The sequence below is a fragment of the Eleutherodactylus coqui genome, unplaced genomic scaffold (genome assembly GCF_035609145.1).
Source record: "Eleutherodactylus coqui strain aEleCoq1 unplaced genomic scaffold, aEleCoq1.hap1 HAP1_SCAFFOLD_190, whole genome shotgun sequence".
NCBI lineage: Eukaryota > Metazoa > Chordata > Amphibia > Anura > Eleutherodactylidae > Eleutherodactylus > Eleutherodactylus coqui.
The window spans coordinates 250,001-260,068 of record NW_027102288.1 but is presented as its reverse complement, the minus strand read 5'-3'; positions in this window follow the sequence as shown (position 1 = coordinate 260,068).

Here is a 10,068-nt window from a genome sequence, read left to right as displayed (position 1 = left end):
TCCCCAGCCGCCGCAGCTCCCGCCGGCCCGGCCAGCCGGGTCCTCCCCCCTGGCCGGCACGCCTGGAGCGTTTGGACTTTGTCATTTTCATGACTTGTCTCCTCAAACTTTGCTCGACCGCAAGGGGGGCTGCCGCAGTCCGTGCCCAGCCTCCAGGGGTTGCCCCCGGCCCCTGGAGCTGCCAGCACCCCCTCGCCCTCAACACTCTCTCCCCGTGGGGACTTTGAAACTTTTCTGACCGTGCAAGCTTCGTCAAACGGCAAGGGGGCAGGCTGCGGTCTGTGCCCGGCCTCCTGGGGTCCTGCCCGGGCACATCGGAGGCTCAGCCTGGGTTTTCAGCCACCGCTGGCAGGTGCACTCAGGGGACCCTCCGCAGCCGCCCATGCACACCTCTTCAGCCAGCACACTGCTGCCAAACACCCGCTCCCCATCACCCCCCAGCCCCTCTGCATACATCTGCTGGGGGTGCTTTTTTGGCTTCCCCCATTTTGGCCAATGGGAAAATGCCAGGGGGAAAACCTCCAGAGTCAGGCCGACCTCCTGGAACTCCAACCCGGACTGGAGCCACCGGTTTGTCCCCTTCCCGGTTCTCAGGACATGCATTGACACTCGGCTCAGCCCCGGCAGCCGCGGCCCCCGCCGGCCCGGCCAGCCGGGTCCGCCCCCCTGCCCGGCGCCTGGAGCAGTTTGGACTTTGTCGTTTTTTCTCCAAGGCTCGCCTCTGGCACATGCCATGGACTTCAGCGGGGGCTGCTCCCCGCCTCCTGGGTGTCCTGCCCGGGCACATCGGAGGCTCAGCCTGGGTCTTGGGCCCCTACTGGTAGGTGCACTTTGGGGGCCCTCCGCAGCCGCCCAGGCCCACTCCTGCAGCCACCACACAGCTGCCAACAGCCCGCTCTCCATCACCCCCCAGCCCATTGCATACATCTGCTGGGGGTGCTTTTTTGCCTCCCCCCGTTTTGGCCTATGGGGAAAAGCCAGGGGGAAAACCTCCAGAGTCAGGCCGACCTCCTGGAACTCCAACCCGGCCTGGAGCCACCGGTTTGTCCCCTTCCCGGTTCTCAGGAGATGCATCGACACTCGGCTCAGCCCCGGCAGCCGCAGCACCCGCCGGCCAGGCCAGCCACGTCCGCCCCCCTGGCCGGCGCCTGGAGCGTTTGGACTTTGTCATTTTTTTCCCCAAGACTCGCCTCTGCCAACTGCCAAGGACTTCAGCAGGGGCTGCCACGGCTGTTCCCCGCCTCCTGGGGTTCATGCCCGGGCACACCGGAGGCTCAGGCAGGGTCTTGAGCAACTTCTGTTGGGTGCTCTCAGGGGGCCCCTCCACAACCCCAGGCCGACCTCCAGGGGCTCCAGCCCGGCCCCAGGGGCAGCCAGCACCCCTTCTCCGTCAACACTCTCCCCCCCGTTGGGACTTTGAAACTTTTCTGACCGTGCGAGCGTCATCGGACGGCAAGGGGGTGACCTGCGGGCTCTGCCCGGCCTCCCCGGGGCCCTGCCCGGCCCCGTGGGTGGGACAGGCAGGGTTTCTCACCTACTACCCGTAGGCACTCTCAGGGGGCCCTCCGCGCCCTCAGGCCGCCCTCCCCGGGCTTCCCCCGGGTCCGCGGAGCAGCCCGCCACCCCTCGCCGCACTGTCTCTCGCCCCCCGTTGGGACTTTGAAACTTTTCCCCCCGTGCAAACCTCACCGGGGGGCAGAGGGAGAGACCTGCGGGCCGTGCCCGGCCTCCCGGGACTCCCTCCGGGCAGCGCGGGCGGCTCGGACGGGGTTTTCAGCGAGTGCTGGGGGGGGTGTCTTCGGGGGCCCCCCGCGGGCCCCCCGGGGCACCTGCGCGGGGTGGCCCCTGCTGCCAGGCACCCACTCCCTATCGACCATCCAGCCCCCCTACATACATCTGGCGGGGGTGCTTTTTTGAGTTCCCCCATTTTGGCAACTTGGCACCTCCTATGGGGAAACCGGCAAAATCATGCCGACCTCCTGGAACTCCGGCTCGGCCTGGAGCCGCCGGTTTGTCCCCTTCCCGGTTCTCAGGCATTTTCGGACTTTGTCATTTTTTCAGCACTCTGTCAATGCGGCCAGCGGGAGCTGCCGCGGTCTGTGCCCAGGCACCAGGCACTAAAAACGGACACAGTCGGAGGGTCAGGGGGTGTCTCGGCCAGATACTGAAAAACACTCAGGGGGTGCCCAGGCACCAGGCGCTCCAAACGGACACAGTCGGAGGGTCAGGGGGTGTCTCGGCCAGATACTGGAAAACACTCAGGGGCGCCCGGAGGCTGCACAGGGCCACCCCAGGCCGCTCCCCCGGGCACCCGGGCGGCCATATTGGCGGCTGAGACCCCCTCTTCAGCGAACGCCAGGGGGCGCTCAGGGGCACACGGGGGCTGCTCCACTCGCCCCAGGGCGGCCCCCGCGGGTACCCGGGCGGCCATATTGGCGGCTGGGACCCCCTCTTGAGCAAACGCCAGGGGGGCGCTCAGGGACGCACGGGGGCTGCTCCACTCGCCCCAGGCCGGCCTCCCTGGGTACCCGGGCGGGCACATTAGCGGCTGAGACCCCCTCTCCACCAGAGACCGGGGGGCGCTCGGGGACACACGGGGGCTGCTCCACTCGCCCCAGGCCGGACTCCCTGAGGCGGGCACATTAGCGGCTGAGACCCCCTCTCCACCAAAGACCGGGGGACGCTCAGGGACACACGGGGGCTGCTCCACTCGCCCCAGGCCGGCCTCCCTGAGGCGGGCACATTAGCGGCTGAGACCCCCTCTCCACCAAAGACCGGGGGGCACTCGGGGACACACGGGGGCTGCTCCACTCGCCCCAGGCCGGACTCCCTGAGGCGGGCACATTAGCGGCTGAGACCCCCTCTCCACCAAAGACCGGGGGGCACTCGGGGACACACGGGGGCTGCTCCACTCGCCCCAGGCCGGACTCCCTGAGGCGGGCACATTAGCGGCTGAGACCCCCTCTCCACCAAAGACCGGGGGACGCTCAGGGACACACGGGGGCTGCTCCACTCGCCCCAGGCCGGCCCCCACTGGTACCCGGGCGGCCATATTGGCGGCTGAGACCCCCTCTTCAGCAAACGTCAGGGGACACTCAGGGACACACGGGGGCTGCTCCACTCGCCCCAGGCCGGCCTCCCTGAGGCGGGCACATTAGCGGCTGAGACCCCCTCTTCAGCAAACGCCAGGGGACACTCAGGGACACACGGGGGCTGCTCCACTCACCCCAGGCCGGCCTCCCTAGGTACCCGGGCGGGCACATTAGCGGCTGAGACCCCCTCTTCAGCAAACGCCATGGGACGCTCAGGGACACACGGGGGCTGCTCCACTCGCCCCAGGCCGGCCTCCCTGAGGCGGGCACATTAGCGGCTGAGGCCCCCTCTCCACCAGAGACCGGGGGACGCTCAGGGACACCCGGGGGCTGCTCCACTCGCCCCAGGCCGGACTCCCTGAGGCGGGCACATTAGCGGCTGAGACCCCCTCTCCACCAAAGACCGGGGGGCACTCGGGGACACACGGGGGCTGCTCCACTCGCCCCAGGCCGGACTCCCTGAGGCGGGCACATTAGCGGCTGAGACCCCCTCTCCACCAAAGACCGGGGGGCACTCGGGGACACACGGGGGCTGCTCCACTCGCCCCAGGCCGGCCTCCCAAGGTACCCAGGCGGGCACATTAGCGGCTGAGACCCCCTCTCGACCAAAGACCGGGGGACACTCAGGGACACACGGGGGCTGCTGCACTCGCCCCAGGCCGGCCTCCCTAGGTACCCGGGCGGGCACATTAGCGGCTGAGACCCCCTCTCGACCAAAGACCGGGGGACACTCAGGGACACACGGGGGCCGCTCCACTCACCCCCAGGCCGACCTCCAGGGCCTCCCTCCCGGCCCCTGGAGCAGCCAGCGCCCCCCTCGCCGTCAACACTCTCTCCCCCGTTGGGACTTTGAAACTTTTTCTGACCGTGCAAGCTTCATCGGACGGCAAAGGGGGCAAGCTGCGGTCCGTGCCCGGCCTGCTGGGGTCCTGCCCGGGGACATCGGAGGCTCAGCCAGGGTCTTGAGCCACTGCTGGCAGGTGCACTTTGGGGGGCCCTCCGCAGCCGCCCCGGGCCACCCCTGCAGCCAGCACACTGCTGCCAACAGCCCGCCGCTCTCCGTCACCAGCCAGCCCCGTCTGCACGCATCTGCCGGGGGTGCTTTTTTTGGAGAAATACTGTCACTTTGTCAAAGACCGCACACCGCTCGTTCCCTTATACCCCGACAAGGTGTTCGTGCTGACGTTTTGCGAGGCCTTATTTTACCGTCGTCGGCGCTATCAGGGGAAACGGGCCCGCTCCTTCCGCCCTCCTGGAACCCTGGCTCGGCCCGGAGCGACCAGGATTACCCTCATACCGGTTCTCACCACCTGCATCGACGCGCGGCTCTGCCCCGGCCGCCGCAGCTCTCGCCGGCCCGGCCGGGTCCGCACCCCTGGCCGGCACGCCTGGAGCGTTTGGACTTTGTCATTTTTTCTCCAAGGCTCGTCTCTGCCAACTGCCAAGGACTTCAGCGGGGGCTGCCCCCCGCCTCCTGAGTGTCCTGCCCGGGCACATCGGAGGCTCAGCCTGGGTCTTCAGCCCCTACTGGTAGGTGCACTCCGGGGGCCCTCCGCAGCCGCCCAGGCCCACCCCTGCAGCCAGCACACGGCTGCCAGCAGCCACCACACAGCTGCCAACAGCCCGCTCTCCGTCACCCACCAGCCCAACTCTGCATACATCTGCCGGGGGTGCTTTTTTGACTTCCCCCCTTTTGGCCTATGGGGAAAAGCTAAGGGGAAAACCTCCAGAGTCAGGCCGACCTCCTGGAACTCCAACCCGGTCTGGAGCCACCGGTCTGTCCCCTTCACGGTTCTCAGGACCTGCATCGACCCTCGGCTCAGCCCCGGCCGCCGCAGCTCCCGCCGGCCCGGCCACCCGGGTCCGCACCCCTGGCCGGCACGCCTGGAGCGTTTGGACTTTGTCGTTTTTTCTCCAAGACCCATCTCTGCCAACTGCCGTGGGCTTCAGCGGGGGCTGCTCCCCGCCTCCTGGGTGTCCTGCCCGGGCACATCGGAGGCTCAGCCTGGGTCTCGAGCCCCCTACTGGTAGGTGCACTACGGGGGCCCTCCGCAGCCGCCCAGGCCCACCCCTGCAGCCAGCACACGGCTGCCAGCAGCCACCACACAGCTGCCAACAGCCCACTATCCATCACCCACCAGCCCCTCTGCATACATCTGCTGGGGGTGCTTTTTTGACTTCCCCCCTTTTGGCCTATGGGGAAAAGCCAGGGGGGAAACCTCCAGAGTCAGGCCGACCTCATGGAACTCCAACCCGGCCTGGAGCCACCGGTTTGTCCCCTTCCCGGTTCTCAGGACATGCATCGACACTCGGCTCAGCCCCGGCCGCCGCAGCCCCCGCCAGCCCGGCCAGCCGGGTCCGCCACCCTGCCCGGCGCCTGGAGCGTTTGGACTTTGTCGTTTTTTTTCTCCAAGACTCACCTCTGGCACATGCCATGGACCTCAGCGGGGGCTGCTCCCCGCCTCCTGGGTGTCCTGCCCGGGCACATCGGAGGCTCAGGCAATGTCTTGAGCCACCGCTGGTAGCTGCACTCAGGGGGCCCTCCGCAGCCGCCCAGGCCCACCCCTGCAGCCAGCACACGGCTGCCAGCAGCCACCACACAGCTGCCAACAGCCCGCTCTCCGTCACCCCCCAGCCCATCTGCATACATCTGGCGGGGGTGCTTTTTTGACTTCCCCCCTTTTGGCCAATGGGAAAATGCCAAGGGGAAAACCTCCAGAGTCAGGCCGACCTCATGGAACTCCAACCCGGGCTGGAGCCACCGGTTTGTCCCCTTCCCGGTTCTCAGGACATGCACTGACACTCGGCTAAGCACCGGCCGCCGCAGCCCCCGCCGGCCCGGCCAGCCCGGTCCGCACACCCCTGGCCAGCGCCTGGAGCGTTTGGACTTTGTCGTTTTTTCTCAAAGACCCGTCTCTGCCAACTGCCGTGGGCTTCAGCGGGGGCTGCTCCCCGCCTCCTGGGTGTCCTGCCCGGGCACATCGGAGGGTCAGCCTGGGTCTTGAGCTACTGCTGGTAGGTGCGCTTTGGGGGCCCTCGGCAGCCGCCCAGGCCCACCCCTGCAGCCAGCACACGGCTGCCAGCAGCCACCACACAGCTGCCAACAGCCCGCTCTCCGTCACCCCCCAGCCCCTCCTGCATACATCTGCTGGGGGTGCTTTTTTGACTTCCCCCCTTTTGGCCTATGGGGAAATGCCAAGGGGAAAACCTCCAGAGTCAGGCCGACCTCCTGGAACTCCAACCCGGCCTCGAGCCACCGGTTTGTCCCCTTCCCGGTTCTCACGACATGCATCGACACTCGGCTCAGCCCCGGCAGCCGCAGCCCCCGCCGGCCCGGCCAGCCGGGGTCAACCGCCCTGGCCGGCGCCTGGAGCGTTTGGACTTTGTCATTTTTTCTCCAAGACTCGATTCTGGCACATGCCATGGACTTCAGCGGGGGCTGTTCCCCGCCTCCCGGGTGTCCTGCCCGGGCACATCGGAGGCTCAGGCAATGTCTTCAACCACCGCTGGCAGGTGCACTCAGGGGGCCCTCCGCAGCCGCCCAGGCCCACCCCTGCAGCCAGCACACGGCTGCCAGCAGCCACCACGCAGCTGCCAACAGCCCGCTCTCCGTCACCCCCCAGCCCCTTCTGCATACATCTGCTGGGGGTGCTTTTTTGACTTCCCCCCTTTTGGCCTATGGGGAAATGCTAAGGGGAAAACCTCCAGAGTCAGGCCGACCTCCTGGAACTCCAGCCCGGCCTCGAGCCACCGGTTTGTCCCCTTCCCGGTTCTCAGGACATGCATAGGCACTCGGCTCAGCCCCGGCAGCCGCAGCTCCCGCCGGCCCCGGCCAGCCCGGTCCGCACCCCTGGCCAGCGCCTGGAGCGTTTGGACTTTGTCATTTTTTCTCAAAGACCCATCTCTGCCAACTGCCGTGGGCTTCAGCGGGGGCTGCTGCCCGCCTCCTGGGTGTTCAGCCCGGGCACATCGGAGGCTCAGCCTGGGTCTTGAGCCCCTACTGGTAGGTGCACTCTGAAGGGGCCCTCCGCAGCCGCCCAGGCCCACCCCTGCAGCCAGCACACGGCTGCCAGCAGCCACCACACAGCTGCCAACAGCCCGCTCTCCGTCACCCCCCAGCCCAACTCTGCATACATCTGCTGGGGGTGCTTTTTTGACTTCCCCCCTTTTGGCCTATGGGGAAATGCTAAGGGGAAAACCTCCAGAGTCAGGCCGACCTCATGGAACTCCAACCCGGCCTGGAGCCACCGGTTTGTCCCCTTCCCGGTTCTCAGGACATGCACTAATACTCGGCTCAGCCCCGGCAGCCGCAGCTCCCGCCGGCCCGGCCACCCGGGTCCGCACCCCTGGCCGGCACGCCTGGAGCGTTTGGACTTTGTCGTTTTTTCTCCAAGACTCGCCTCTGCCAACTGCCATGGACTTCAGCGGGGGCTGCTCCCCGCCTCCTGGGTGTCCTGCCCGGGCACATCGGAGGCTCAGCCTGGGTCTCGAGCCCCCTACTGGTAGGTGCACTACGGGGGCCCTCGGCAGCCGCCCAGGCCCACCCCTGCAGCCAGCACACGGCTGCCAGCAGCCACCACACAGCTGCCAACAGCCCGCTCTCCGTCACCCCCCAGCCCCTTCTGCATACATCTGCCGGGGGTGCTTTTTTGACTTCCCCCGTTTTGGCCTATGGTAAAATGCTAAGGGGAAAACCTCCAGAGTCAGGCCGACCTCCTGGAACTCCAGCTCGGCCTCGAGCCACCGGTTTGTCCCCTTCCCGGTTCTCACGACATGCATCGACACTCGGCTCAGCCCCAGCAGCTGCAGCTCCCGCCGGCCCGGCCAGCCCGGTCCGCACCCCTGGCCAGCGCCTGGAGCGTTTGGACTTTGTCATTTTTTTTCAAAGACTCGTCTCTGCCAACTGCCGTGGGCTTCAGCGGGGGCTGCTCCCCGCCTCCTGGGTGTCCTGCCCGGGCACATCGTATGCTCAGGCAATGTCTTGAGCCACCGCTGGTAGGTGCACTCAGGGGGCCCTCCGCAGCCGCCCAGGCCCACCCCTGCAGCCAGCACACGGCTGCCAGCAGCCACCACACAGCTGCCAACAGCCCGCTCTCCGTCACCCCCCAGCCCATCTGCATACATCTGGCGGGGGTGCTTTTTTGACTTCCCCCCTTTTGGCCTATGGGGAAAAGCCAGGGGGGAAACCTCCAGAGTCAGGCCGACCTCCTGGAACTCCAACCCGGCCTGGAGCCACAGGTTTGTCCCCTTCCCGGTTCTCAGGACAAGCATAGACACTCGGCTCAGCCCCGGCCGCCGCAGCCCCCGCCGGCCCGGCCAGCCCGGTCCGCACCCCTGGCCAGCGCCTGGAGCGTTTGGACTTTGTCATTTTTTCTCAAAGACCCATCTCTGCCAACTGCCCTGGGCTTCAGCGGGGGCTGCTCCCCGCCTCCCGGGTGTCCTGCCCGGGCACATCGGAGGCTCAGGCAATGTCTTGAGCCACCGCTGGCAGGTGCACTCAGGGGGCCCTCCGCAGCCTCCCGGGCCCACCCCCGCAGCCAGCACACGGCTGCCAGCAGCCACCACACAGCTGCCAACAGCCCGCTCTCCGTCACCCCCCAGCCCCTTATGCATACATCTGCTGGGGGTGCTTTTTTGACTTCCCCCCTTTTGGCCTATGGGATAATGCCAAGGGGAAAACCTCCAGAGTCAGGCCGACCTCATGGAACTCCAACCCGGCCTGAAGCCACCGGTTTGTCCCCTTCCCGGTTCTCACGACATGCATCGACACTCGGCTCAGCCCCGGCAGCCGCAGCTCCCGCCGGCCCGGCCAGCCCGGTCCGCACCCCTGGCCAGCGCCTGGAGCGTTTGGACTTTGTCATTTTTTCTCAAAGACCCATCTCTGCCAACTGCCCTGGGCTTCAGCGGGGGCTGCTCCCCGCCTCCTGGGTGTCCTGCCCGGGCACATCGGAGGCTCAGCCTGGGTCTTGAGCCCCTACTGGTAGGTGCACTCTGAAGGCGCCCTCCGCAGCCGCCCAGGCCCACCCCTGCAGCCACCACACAGCTGCCAACAGCCCGCTCCCCGTCAACCCCCAGCCCCTCCGCATACATCTGCTGGGGGTGCTTTTTTGACTTCCCCCGTTTTGGCCTATGGGGAAATGCCAAGGGGAAAACCTCCAGAGTCAGGCCGACCTCCTGGAACTCCAACCCGGCCTGGAGCCACCGGTTTGTCCCCTTCCCGGTTCTCAGGACATGCACTAATACTCGGCTCAGCCCCGGCAGCCGCAGCCCCCGCCGGCCTGGCCAGCCGGGTCCGCCACCCTGCCCGGCGCCTGGAGCGTTTGGACTTTGTCCTTTTTTTCCCCCAAGACTCGCCTCTGCCAACTGCCATGGACTTCAGCGGGGGGTGCTCCCCGCCTCCTGGGTGTCCTGCCCGGGCACATCGGAGGCTCAGCCTGGGTCATCAGCCCCTACTGCTAGGTGCACTCAGGGGGCCCTCGGCAGCCGCCCAGGCCCACCCCTGCAGCCAGCACACGGCTGCCAGCAGCCACCACACAGCTGCCAACAGCCCGCTCTCCGTCACCCTCCAGCCCCTTCTGCATACATCTGCCGGGGGTGCTTTTTTGACTTCCCCCCTTTTGGCCTATGGGGAAATGCTAAGGGGAAAACCTCCAGAGTCAGGCCGACCTCCTGGAACTCCAACCCGGCCTGGAGCCACCGGTTTGTCCCCTTCCCGGTTCTCACGACATGCATCGACACTCGGCTCAGCCCCGGCAGCCGCAGCTCCCGCCGGCCCCGGCCAGCCGGGTCAGCCCCTTTCCACCACACACCGGGCTCCGCACTTAGCCAAACCTCCAACATCCCTACGCGAGGCGACCTCTGCCCTCGCCTCCGTTTGGCTACCCGTCTCTCTGGCGGAGGTGCTTTTTTTATTTTTTTTTTGACTTCCCCCGCTTCGGCACATAAGCAAACCCCGAGGGGAAAACCGGCAGGCCCG